General features: G+C 41.8%; 1 protein-coding gene across 1 annotated transcript in view; it reads left to right on the top strand.

The window, feature by feature from the left end:
- The window catches only part of LOC124018174 (protein diaphanous homolog 3-like), a 690,151-nt gene that overhangs the window by 270,782 nt on the left and 404,264 nt on the right, over positions 1-15,105 (top strand). The window lies entirely within an intron of this gene.

Raw genomic sequence — 15,105 nt, 5'->3', positions numbered from 1 at the left:
GTTACCAGGGGGACGTGTCATCGCAGAGAGACAGTGGTTACCAGGGGGACGTGTCATCACAGAGAGACCGTGGTTACCGGGGAGACGTGTCATCACAAAGGATCAGAGAGCGGTTACCAGGGGGACGTGTCATCACAGAGAGACAGTGGTTACCAGGGGGACGTGTCATCACAAAGAGACAGCGGTTACCAGGGGGACGTGTCATCACAGAGAGACAGTGGTTACCAGGGGGACGTGTCATCACAGAGGAGAGACAGTGGTTACCAGGGGGACGTGTCATCACAGAGAGACAGCGGTTACCAGGGGGACGTGTCATCACAGAGAGACAGCGGTTACCAGGGGGACGTGTCATCACAGAGAGACAGTGGTTACCAGGGGGACGTGTCATCACAGAGACAGTGGTTACCAGGGGGACGTGTCATCACATAGACAGTGGTTACCAGGGGTTACCAGGGGAACGTGTCATCACAGAGAGACAGCGGTTACCAGGGGGACGTGTCATCACAAAGGATCAGACAGCGGTTACCAGGGGGACGTGTCATCACAGAGAGACAGCGGTTACCAGGGGGACGTGTCATCACGGAGAGACAGCGGTTACCAGGGGGACGTGTCATCGCAGAGAGACAGCGGTTACCAGGGGGACGTGTCATCGCAGAGAGACAGCGGTTACCAGGGGGACGTGTCATCGCAGAGAGACAGCGGTTACCAGGGGGACGTGTCATCACAGAGAGACAGCGGTTACCAGGGGGACGTGTCATCACAGAGAGACAACGGTTACCAGGGGGACGTGTCATCACAGAGAGACAGCGGTTACCAGGGGGACGTGTCATCACAAAGGATCAGACAGCGGTTTCCAAGGGGACGTGTCATCACAGAGACAGCGGGGGACGTGTCATCGCAGAGAGACAGTGGTTACCAGGGGAACGTGTCATCGCAGAGACAGTGGTTACCAGGGGGACGTGTCATCGCAGAGAGACAGTGGTTACCAGGGGGACATGTCATCACAGAGAGACTGCGGTTACCAGGGGGACGTGTCATCACAAAGCAACACATGTCATCATTACAAGCCACTAACCCAGACATGATCAGTCTCAGCAATAAGCAGCCAGGTTAATTTATGCACGCTGACCTTCAGCGAGGCGGCGATAGGAAGGAGACAGGAAGGAGACAGGAAGGAGACAGGAAGGAGACAGGAAGGACTCCAACAGTCAACAAGATGAATGATGTATTTCAGAGAGATTAGTGGACCGCAACGCCCCTATTAAATATTAACGAGTTTACAGTCATTTATTCTCCCTCACCGCTGGAATAATGTTCTCGTCCCTATTGGTGCCCTATTACCTATCTCGTGCACTAATATCATCAAAAGTCGTGCACTACAAAAGGAATAGGGAGCCATTTTGGGACACACGATATTAGGTTTAAAATCGGGCCAGAACACAGACGGTAGGAGTGAAGGATGGACCGTCACAGTAGTAATGTAGGAGTGAAGGATGGACCGTCACAGTAGTAATGTAGGAGTGAAGGATGGACCGTCACAGTAGTAATGTAGGAGTGAAGGATGGACCGTCACAGTAGTAATGTAGGAGTGAAGGATGGACCGTCACAGTAGTAATGTAGGAGTGAAGGATGGACCGTCACAGTAGTAATGTAGGAGTGAAGGATGTAGTAATGTAGGAGTGAAGGGTGGACCATCACAGTAGTAATGTAGGAGTGAAGGATGTAGTAATGTAGGGGTGAAGGGTGTAGTAATGTAGGAGTGAAGGATGGACCGTCACACAGTAGTAATGTAGGAGTGAAGGATGGACCATCACAGTAGTAATGTAGGAGTGAAGGGTGGACCATCACAATAGTAATGTAGGAGTGAAGGGTGGACCATCACAGTAGTAATGTAGGAGTGAAGGGTGGACCGTCACAGTAGTAATGTAGGAGTGAAGGGTGGACCATCACAGTAGTAATGTAGGAGTGAAGGGTGGACCGTCACAGTAGTAATGTAGGAGTGAAGGGTGGACCGTCACAGTAGTAATGTAGGAGTGAAGGGTGTAGTAATGTAGGAGTGAAGGATGGACCGTCACAGTAGTAATGTAGGAGTGAAGGATGGACCGTCACAGTAGTAATGTAGGAGTGAAGGGTGGACCGTCACAGTAGTAATGTAGGAGTGAAGGGTGGACCGTCACACAGTAGTAATGTAGGAGTGAAGGGTGGACCATCACACAGTAGTAATGTAGGAGTGAAGGGTGGACCGTCACAGTAGTAATGTAGGAGTGAAGGGTGGACCGTCACAGTAGTAATGTAGGAGTGAAGGATGGACCGTCACAGTAGTAATGTAGGAGTGAAGGATGGACCGTCACAGTAGTAATGTAGGAGTGAAGGGTGTAGTAATGTAGGAGTGAAGGATGGACCGTCACAGTAGTAATGTAGGCGTGAAGGGTGGACCGTCACAGTAGTAATGTAGGAGTGAAGGATGGACCGTCACAGTAGTAATGTAGGAGTGAAGGGTGGACCGTCACAGTAGTAATGTAGGAGTGAAGGATGGACCATCACACAGTAGTAATGTAGGAGTGAAGGGTGGACCGTCACAGTAGTAATGTAGGAGTGAAGGGTGGACCGTCACAGTAGTAATGTAGGAGTGAAGGGTGGACCGTCACAGTAGTAATGTAGGAGTGAAGGGTGGACCATCACACAGTAGTAATGTAGGAGTGAAGGATGGACCATCACAGTAGTAATGTAGGAGTGAAGGGTGGACCATCACAGTAGTAATGTAGGAGTGAAGGGTAGCTGCCCTGGACACAGAGGAAAACACACTTCATCATCTCATTCCCCTGAAACAACAAAACACACAGGAATCATAGACGAATAATGAGCCCCCTTATCTGGCTAACTTCATGGCTGAGGAAGCTCGACTCGCCTCTAGAGGATCCTCCCCAAGGCTCTGGGTGTGTGTGTGTGGGGTGTGTCTGTCTGTGTGTCTGTCTGTGTGTCTGTCTGTGTGTGTGTGGTTCAGTCAGAATGGGGGGGGGTCTCCATTGACTATAATGGTTCAGTCAGAATGGTGGGGGGGGGGGGGGGTCTCCATTGACTATAATGGTTCAGTCAGAATGGTGGGGGGTCTCCATTGACTATAATGGTTCAGTCAGAATGGGGGGTCTCCATTGACTATAATGGTTCAGTCAGAATGGGGGGTCTCCATTGACTATAATGGTTCAGTCAGAATGGGGGGGGGGTCTCCATTGACTATAATAGCTCAGATTATATCAGACATGTCAACATGTGTAGAATTGCTGGAAATTACCTTTAAAAACATCAATATTTTGTCACTGTGGCCAACAGGAGCATCGCTAAAATGATCAGTCGCCGACCGAACCATTGGCCACTCCCCCGACGCACCACTCCCCCCGACGGCGCCGCCACTCCCCGACGCGCCGCCACTCCCCGACGCGCCGCCACTCCCCGACGCGCCGCCACTCCCCGACGCGCCGCCACTCCCCGACGCGCCGCCACTCCCCGACGCGCCGCCACTCCCCGACGCGCCGCCACTCCCACGGCCATCCACGCCACTCCCCGACGCGCCGCCACTCCCAGACGCCGCCACTCCCGACGCGGCCACTCCCCGACGCGCCGCCACTCCCGACGCGCCGCCACTCCCCGACGCGCCGCCACTCCCCGACGCACCACTCCCCGACGCACCACTCCCCGACGCACCACTCCCCGACGCACCACTCCCCGACGCACCACTCCCCGACGCACCACTCCCCGACGCACCACTCCCCGACGCACCACTCCCCAATGCAACACTCTCTGAACAGCTTCTACCACCAAGCCATCAGACTGCTCAAAAGATCATCAAATGGCTACCAGGACTACGGTATTGAACCTTAATTTACACCGACTCTACCCACACACTAACACACACAAACCCACTACATACACTAACCCACTACACACACTAACACACACACTAACCCACTACACACACTAACACACACACTAACCCACTACACACACTAACACACACACTAACACACACAAACCCACTACATACACTAACCCACTACACACACTAACACACAAACCCACTACACACACTAACACACAAACCCACTACACACACTAACACACAAACCCACTACATACACTAACACACACACTAACCCACTACACACACACACTAACCCACTACATACACTAACACACACACTAACCCACTACATACACTAACACACACACTAACCCACTACATACACTAACACACACACTAACCCACTACATACACTAACACACACACTAACCCACTACACACACTAACACACACACTAACCCACTACACACACTAACACACACACTAACACACACACTAACCCACTACACACACTAACCCACTACATACACTAACACACACACTAACCCACTACACACACTAACCCACTACACACACTAACACACACACTAACCCACTACATACACTAACACACACACTAACCCACTACACACACACACTAACCCACTACACACACACACTAACCCACTACACACACACACTAACCCACTACACACACACACTAACCCACTACATACACTCGAAAGCCACACAGACATACAGACACACACAGACACACCAAGACACAAACCCACTACATACACTAACACACACACACACACAAACCCACTACACACACTAACACACACACACACTAACCCACTACACACACTAACACACACACACACACACACTAACCCACTACACACACTAACACACACACACACTAACCCACTACACACACACACACACACTAACCCACTACACACACTAACCCACTACACACACTAACCCACTACACACACATACCCACTACACACACTAACACACACACTAACCCACTACATACACTAACACACACACTAACACACACACTAACCCACTACACACACTAACACACACACACACACTAACCCACTACATACACTAACACACACTCGAAAGCCACACACACTCTGAGCCCTCTTCACATAAGCTGCTGCTACTCTGTTAAGGATCTATCCTGATTGACTAGTCACTTTGCCCAGCTTCTATCTCAAGGCCATCAGACTGTTAAACAGCTTCTATCTCAACTCCATCAGACTGTTAAACAGCTTCTATCTCAAGGCCATCAGACTGTTAAACAGCTTCTACCTCAAGGCCATCAGACTGTTAAACAGCTTCTATCTCAACTCCATCAGACTGTTAAACAGCTTCTATCACCATCAGACTGTTGAACAGCTTCTATCTCAAGGCCATCAGACTGGTAAACAGCTTCTATCTCAAGGCCATCAGACTGGTAAACAGCTTCTATCTCAAGGCCATCAGACTGGTAAACAGCTTCTATCTCAAGGCCATCAGACTGGTAAACAGCTTCTATCTCAAGGCCATCAGACTGTTAAACAGCTTCTATCTCCATCAGACTGTTAAACAGCTTCTATCTCCATCAGACTGTTAAACAGCTTCTACCTCAAGGCCATCAGACTGTTAAACAGCTTCTGTCTCAAGGCCATCAGACTGTTAAACAGCTTCTACCTCAAGGCCATCAGACTGTTAAACAGCTTCTATCTCAGGCCATCAGACTGTTAAACAGCTTCTATCTCCAGGCCATCAGACTGTTAAACAGACACCACTAACATTGAGTTAGTCTCCAGCCACTTCAATAATCAATAACTGGATGTAATAAATATATCACTAATCACTTCAATAAACAATGCCACTTTATATAATGTTTACATACCCTACATTACTCATCTCATATGTATATACTGTCCTCTATACCATCTACTGCATCTCATATGTATATACTGTCCTCTATACCATCTACTCATCTCATATGTATATACTGTCCTCTATACCATCATCTCATATGTATATACTGTCCTCTATACCATCTACTGCATCTCATATGTATATACTGTCCTCTATACCATCTACTCATCTCATATGTATATACTGTCCTCTATACCATCTACTGCATCTCATATGTATATACTGTCCTCTATACCATCATCTCATATGTATATACTGTCCTCTATACCATCATCTCATATGTATATACTGTCCTCTATACCATCTACTGCATCTCATATGTATATACTGTCCTCTATACCATCATCTCATATGTATATACTGTCCTCTATACCATCATCTCATATGTATATACTGTCCTCTATACCATCTACTCATCTCATATGTATATACTGTCCTCTATACCATCTACTGCATCTCATATGTAGATACTGTCCTCTATACCATCTACTGCATCTCATATGTAGATACTGTCCTCTATACCATCTACTGCATCTCATATGTATATACTGTCCTCTATACCATCTACTGCATCTCATATGTATATACTGTCCTCTATACCATCTACTGCATCTCATATGTATATACTGTCCTCTATACCATCTACTGCATCTCATATGTATATACTGTCCTCTATACCATCTACTGCATCTCATATGTATATACTGTCCTCTATACCATCTACTCATATGTATATACTGTCCTCTATATAATCTACTGCATCTCATATGTATATACTGTCCTCTATATCATCTACTCATCTCATATGTATATACTGTCCTCTATACCATCTACTGCATCTCATATGTATATACTGTCCTCTATACCATCTACTCATCTCAAATGTATATATTGTCCTCTATACCATCTACTGCATCTCATATGTATATACTGTCCTCTATACCATCTACTGCATCTCATATGTATATACTGTCCTCTATATAATCTACTGCATCTCATATGTATATACTGTCCTCTATACCATCTACTGCATCTCATATGTATATACTGTCCTCTATATCATCTACTGCATCTCATATGTATATACTGTCCTCTATATCATCTACTCATCTCATATGTATATACTGTACTCGATACCATCTACTGCATCTCATATGTATATACTGTCCTCTATACCATCTACTCATATGTATATACTGTCCTCTATACCATCTACTGCATCTCATATGTAGATACTGTCCTCTATACCATCTACTCATATGTAGATACTGTCCTCTATACCATCTACTCATATGTAGATACTGTCCTCTATACCATCTACTCATATGTAGATACTGTCCTCTATACCATCTACTCATATGTAGATACTGTCCTCTATATCATCTACTGCATCTCATATGTAGATACTGTCCTCTATACCATCTACTCATATGTAGATACTGTCCTCTATACCATCTACTCATATGTATATACTGTCCTCTATACCATCATCTCATATGTATATACTGTCCTCTATACCATCTACTGCATCTCATATGTATATACTGTCCTCTATACCATCTACTCATCTCATATGTATATACTGTCCTCTATACCATCTACTGCATCTCATATGTATATACTGTCCTCTATACCATCTACTGCATCTCATATGTATATACTGTCCTCTATACCATCTACTGCATCTCATATGTATATACTGTCCTCTATACCATCTACTGCATCTCATATGTATATACTGTCCTCTATACCATCTACTGCATCTCATATGTATATACTGTCCTCTATACCATCTACTGCATCTCATATGTATATACTGTCCTCTATACCATCTACTGCATCTCATATGTATATACTGTCCTCTATACCATCTACTGCATCTCATATGTATATACTGTCCTCTATACCATCTACTGCATCTCATATGTATATACTGTCCTCTATATCATCTACTGCATCTCATATGTATATACTGTCCTCTATACCATCTACTGCATCTCATATGTATATACTGTCCTCTATACCATCTACTGCATCTCATATGTATATACTGTCCTCTATACCATCATCTCATATGTATATACTGTCCTCTATACCATCTACTGCATCTCATATGTATATACTGTCCTCTATATCATCTACTCATCTCATATGTATATACTGTCCTCTATACCATCTACTGCATCTCATATGTATATACTGTCCTCTATACCATCTACTGCATCTCATATGTATATACTGTCCTCTATACCATCATCTCATATGTATATACTGTCCTCTATACCATCTACCCATATGTATATACTGTCCTCTATACCATCTACTGCATCCCATATGTATATACTGTCCTCTATACCATCTACTGCATCCCATATGTAGATACTGTCCTCTATACCATCTACTGCATCTCATATGTATATACTGTCCTCTATACCATCTACTGCATCTCATATGTATATACTGTCCTCTATACCATCTACTGCATCTCATATGTATATACTGTCCTCTATACCATCTACTCATCTCATATGTATATACTGTCCTCTATACCATCATCTCATATGTATATACTGTCCTCTATACCATCTACTGCATCTCATATGTATATACTGTCCTCTATACCATCTACTCATCTCATATGTATATACTGTCCTCTATACCATCTACTGCATCTCATATGTATATACTGTCCTCTATACCATCATCTCATATGTATATACTGTCCTCTATACCATCATCTCATATGTATATACTGTCCTCTATACCATCTACTGCATCTCATATGTATATACTGTCCTCTATACCATCATCTCATATGTATATACTGTCCTCTATACCATCATCTCATATGTATATACTGTCCTCTATACCATCTACTCATCTCATATGTATATACTGTCCTCTATACCATCTACTGCATCTCATATGTAGATACTGTCCTCTATACCATCTACTGCATCTCATATGTATATACTGTCCTCTATACCATCATCTCATATGTATATACTGTCCTCTATACCATCTACCCATATGTATATACTGTCCTCTATACCATCTACTGCATCCCATATGTATATACTGTCCTCTATACCATCTACTGCATCCCATATGTAGATACTGTCCTCTATACCATCTACTGCATCTCATATGTATATACTGTCCTCTATACCATCTACTGCATCTCATATGTATATACTGTCCTCTATACCATCTACTGCATCTCATATGTATATACTGTCCTCTATACCATCTACTCATCTCATATGTATATACTGTCCTCTATACCATCATCTCATATGTATATACTGTCCTCTATACCATCTACTGCATCTCATATGTATATACTGTCCTCTATACCATCTACTCATCTCATATGTATATACTGTCCTCTATACCATCTACTGCATCTCATATGTATATACTGTCCTCTATACCATCATCTCATATGTATATACTGTCCTCTATACCATCATCTCATATGTATATACTGTCCTCTATACCATCTACTGCATCTCATATGTATATACTGTCCTCTATACCATCATCTCATATGTATATACTGTCCTCTATACCATCATCTCATATGTATATACTGTCCTCTATACCATCTACTCATCTCATATGTATATACTGTCCTCTATACCATCTACTGCATCTCATATGTAGATACTGTCCTCTATACCATCTACTGCATCTCATATGTAGATACTGTCCTCTATACCATCTACTGCATCTCATATGTATATACTGTCCTCTATACCATCTACTGCATCTCATATGTATATACTGTCCTCTATACCATCTACTGCATCTCATATGTATATACTGTCCTCTATACCATCTACTGCATCTCATATGTATATACTGTCCTCTATACCATCTACTGCATCTCATATGTATATACTGTCCTCTATACCATCTACTCATATGTATATACTGTCCTCTATATAATCTACTGCATCTCATATGTATATACTGTCCTCTATATCATCTACTCATCTCATATGTATATACTGTCCTCTATACCATCTACTGCATCTCATATGTATATACTGTCCTCTATACCATCTACTCATCTCAAATGTATATATTGTCCTCTATACCATCTACTGCATCTCATATGTATATACTGTCCTCTATACCATCTACTGCATCTCATATGTATATACTGTCCTCTATATAATCTACTGCATCTCATATGTATATACTGTCCTCTATACCATCTACTGCATCTCATATGTATATACTGTCCTCTATATCATCTACTGCATCTCATATGTATATACTGTCCTCTATATCATCTACTCATCTCATATGTATATACTGTACTCGATACCATCTACTGCATCTCATATGTATATACTGTCCTCTATACCATCTACTCATATGTATATACTGTCCTCTATACCATCTACTGCATCTCATATGTAGATACTGTCCTCTATACCATCTACTCATATGTAGATACTGTCCTCTATACCATCTACTCATATGTAGATACTGTCCTCTATACCATCTACTCATATGTAGATACTGTCCTCTATACCATCTACTCATATGTAGATACTGTCCTCTATATCATCTACTGCATCTCATATGTAGATACTGTCCTCTATACCATCTACTCATATGTAGATACTGTCCTCTATACCATCTACTCATATGTATATACTGTCCTCTATACCATCATCTCATATGTATATACTGTCCTCTATACCATCTACTGCATCTCATATGTATATACTGTCCTCTATACCATCTACTCATCTCATATGTATATACTGTCCTCTATACCATCTACTGCATCTCATATGTATATACTGTCCTCTATACCATCTACTGCATCTCATATGTATATACTGTCCTCTATACCATCTACTGCATCTCATATGTATATACTGTCCTCTATACCATCTACTGCATCTCATATGTATATACTGTCCTCTATACCATCTACTGCATCTCATATGTATATACTGTCCTCTATACCATCTACTGCATCTCATATGTATATACTGTCCTCTATACCATCTACTGCATCTCATATGTATATACTGTCCTCTATACCATCTACTGCATCTCATATGTATATACTGTCCTCTATACCATCTACTGCATCTCATATGTATATACTGTCCTCTATATCATCTACTGCATCTCATATGTATATACTGTCCTCTATACCATCTACTGCATCTCATATGTATATACTGTCCTCTATACCATCTACTGCATCTCATATGTATATACTGTCCTCTATACCATCATCTCATATGTATATACTGTCCTCTATACCATCTACTGCATCTCATATGTATATACTGTCCTCTATATCATCTACTCATCTCATATGTATATACTGTCCTCTATACCATCTACTGCATCTCATATGTATATACTGTCCTCTATACCATCTACTGCATCTCATATGTATATACTGTCCTCTATACCATCATCTCATATGTATATACTGTCCTCTATACCATCTACCCATATGTATATACTGTCCTCTATACCATCTACTGCATCCCATATGTATATACTGTCCTCTATACCATCTACTGCATCCCATATGTAGATACTGTCCTCTATACCATCTACTGCATCTCATATGTATATACTGTCCTCTATACCATCTACTGCATCTCATATGTATATACTGTCCTCTATACCATCTACTGCATCTCATATGTATATACTGTCCTCTATACCATCTACTCATCTCATATGTATATACTGTCCTCTATACCATCATCTCATATGTATATACTGTCCTCTATACCATCTACTGCATCTCATATGTATATACTGTCCTCTATACCATCTACTCATCTCATATGTATATACTGTCCTCTATACCATCTACTGCATCTCATATGTATATACTGTCCTCTATACCATCATCTCATATGTATATACTGTCCTCTATACCATCATCTCATATGTATATACTGTCCTCTATACCATCTACTGCATCTCATATGTATATACTGTCCTCTATACCATCATCTCATATGTATATACTGTCCTCTATACCATCATCTCATATGTATATACTGTCCTCTATACCATCTACTCATCTCATATGTATATACTGTCCTCTATACCATCTACTGCATCTCATATGTAGATACTGTCCTCTATACCATCTACTGCATCTCATATGTAGATACTGTCCTCTATACCATCTACTGCATCTCATATGTATATACTGTCCTCTATACCATCTACTGCATCTCATATGTACATACTGTCCTCTATACCATCTACTCATATGTAGATACTGTCCTCTATACCATCTACTCATCTTGCGTATGCTGTTACTAAGGCCATGGCTCATATGTATATACTGTCCTCTATACCATCATCTCATATGTATATACTGTCCTCTATACCATCATCTCATGTGTATATACTGTCCTCTATACCATCTACTGCATCTCATGTGTATATACTGTCCTCTATACCATCTACTGCATCTCATATGTATATACTGTCCTCTATACCATCTACTGCATCTTGTATGCTGTCCTCTATACCATCTACTGCATCTCATATGTATATACTGTCCTCTACTGCATCTCATATGTATATACTGTCCTCTACTGCATCTCATATGTAGATACTGTCCTCTATACCATCTACTGCATCTCATATATATATACTGTCCTCTATACCATCATCTCATATGTATATACTGTCCTCTATACCATCTACTCCATCTTGCGTATGCTGTTACTAAGGCCATGGCTCATATGTAGATACTGTCCTCTATACCATCTACTCATCTTGCGTATATGCTGTTACTAAGGCCATGGCTCATATGTATATACTGTCCTCTATATCATCTACTGCATCTCATATGTATATACTGTCCTCTATATCATCTACTGCATCTCATATGTATATACTGTCCTCTATACCATCATCTCATATGTAGATACTGTCCTCTATACCATCTACTCATCTTGCCTATGCTGTTACTAAGGCCATGGCTCATATGTATATACTGTCCTCTATACCATCTACTCCATCTTGCCTATGCTGTTACTAAGGCCATGGCTCATATGTAGATACTGTCCTCTATACCATCTACTCATCTTGCCTATGCTGTTACTAAGGCCATGGCTCATATGTAGATACTGTCCTCTATACCATCTACTGCATCTTGTATGCTGTTACTAAGGCCATGGCTCATATGTATATACTGTCCTCTATACCATCTACTGCATCTCATGTGTATATACTGTCCTCTATACCATCTACTGCATCTCATATGTATATACTGTCCTCTATACCATCTACTGCATCTTGCGTATGCTGTCCTCTATACCATCTACTGCATCTCATATGTATATACTGTCCTCTACTGCATCTCATATGTATATACTGTCCTCTACTGCATCTCATATGTAGATACTGTCCTCTATACCATCTACTGCATCTCATATATATATACTGTCCTCTATACCATCATCTCATATGTATATACTGTCCTCTATACCATCTACTCCATCTTGCGTATGCTGTTACTAAGGCCATGGCTCATATGTAGATACTGTCCTCTATACCATCTACTCATCTTGCGTATGCTGTTACTAAGGCCATGGCTCATATGTATATACTGTCCTCTATATCATCTACTGCATCTCATATGTATATACTGTCCTCTATATCATCTACTGCATCTCATATGTATATACTGTCCTCTATACCATCATCTCATATGTAGATACTGTCCTCTATACCATCTACTCATCTTGCCTATGCTGTTACTAAGGCCATGGCTCATATGTATATACTGTCCTCTATACCATCTACTCCATCTTGCCTATGCTGTTACTAAGGCCATGGCTCATATGTAGATACTGTCCTCTATACCATCTACTCATCTTGCCTATGCTGTTACTAAGGCCATGGCTCATATGTAGATACTGTCCTCTATACCATCTACTGCATCTTGCGTATGCTGTTACTAAGGCCATGGCTCATATGTATATACTGTCCTCTATACCATCTACTGCATCTCATATGTATATACTGTCCTCTATACCATCTACTCATCTTGCCTATGCTGTTACTAAGGCCATGGCTCATATGTATATACTGTCCTCTATACCATCTACTCATCTTGCGTATGCTGTTACTAAGGCCATGGCTCATATGTAGATACTGTCCTCTATACCATCTACTCATCTTGCGTATGCTGTTACTAAGGCCATGGCTCATATGTATATACTGTCCTCTATACCATCTACTGCATCTTGCGTATGCTGTTACTAAGGCCATGGCTCATATGTATATACTGTCCTCTATACCATCTACTGCATCTTGCCTATGCTGTTACTAAGGCCATGGCTCATATGTATATACTGTCCTCTATACCATCTACTGCATCTCATATGTAGATACTGTCCTCTATACCATCATCTCATATGTAGATACTGTCCTCTATACCATCTACTGCATCTTGCGTATGCTGTTACTAAGGCCATGGCTCATATGTATATACTGTCCTCTATACCATCTACTGCATCTCATGTGTAGATACTGTCCTCTATACCATCTACTCCATCTTGCGTATGCTGTTACTAAGGCCATGGCTCATATGTATATACTGTCCTCTATACCATCTACTCATCTTGCCTATGCTGTTACTAAGGCCATGGCTCATATGTAGATACTGTCCTCTATACCATCTACTCATCTTGCGTATGCTGTTACTAAGGCCATGGCTCATATGTATATACTGTCCTCTATACCATCTACTGCATCTTGCGTATGCTGTTACTAAGGCCATGGCTCATATGTATATACTGTCCTCTATACCATCTACTGCATCTTGCGTATGCTGTTACTAAGGCCATGGCTCATATGTATATACTGTCCTCTATACCATCTACTGCATCTCATGTGTAGATACTGTCCTCTATACCATCTACTCATCTTGCCTATGCTGTTACTAAGGCCATGGCTCATATGTATATACTGTCCTCTATACCATCTACTCATCTTGCCTATGCTGTTACTAAGGCCATGGCTCATATGTATATACTGTCCTCTATACCATCTACTCATCTTGCCTATGCTGTTACTAAGGCCATGGCTCATATGTAGATACTGTCCTCTATACCATCTACTGCATCTTGCTGTTACTAAGGCCATGGCTCATATGTAGATACTGTCCTCTATACCATCTACTGCATCTTGCTGTTACTAAGGCCATGGCTCATATGTAGATACTGTCCTCTATACCATCTACTGCATCTTGCTGTTACTAAGGCCATGGCTCATATGTAGATACTGTCCTCTATACC

The sequence above is a fragment of the Oncorhynchus gorbuscha genome, unplaced genomic scaffold (genome assembly GCF_021184085.1).
Source record: "Oncorhynchus gorbuscha isolate QuinsamMale2020 ecotype Even-year unplaced genomic scaffold, OgorEven_v1.0 Un_scaffold_419, whole genome shotgun sequence".
Taxonomy (NCBI): domain Eukaryota; kingdom Metazoa; phylum Chordata; class Actinopteri; order Salmoniformes; family Salmonidae; genus Oncorhynchus; species Oncorhynchus gorbuscha.
The sequence above is the reverse complement of the archived record's forward strand: the minus strand, read 5'-3'. Positions and strand labels throughout refer to the sequence as shown.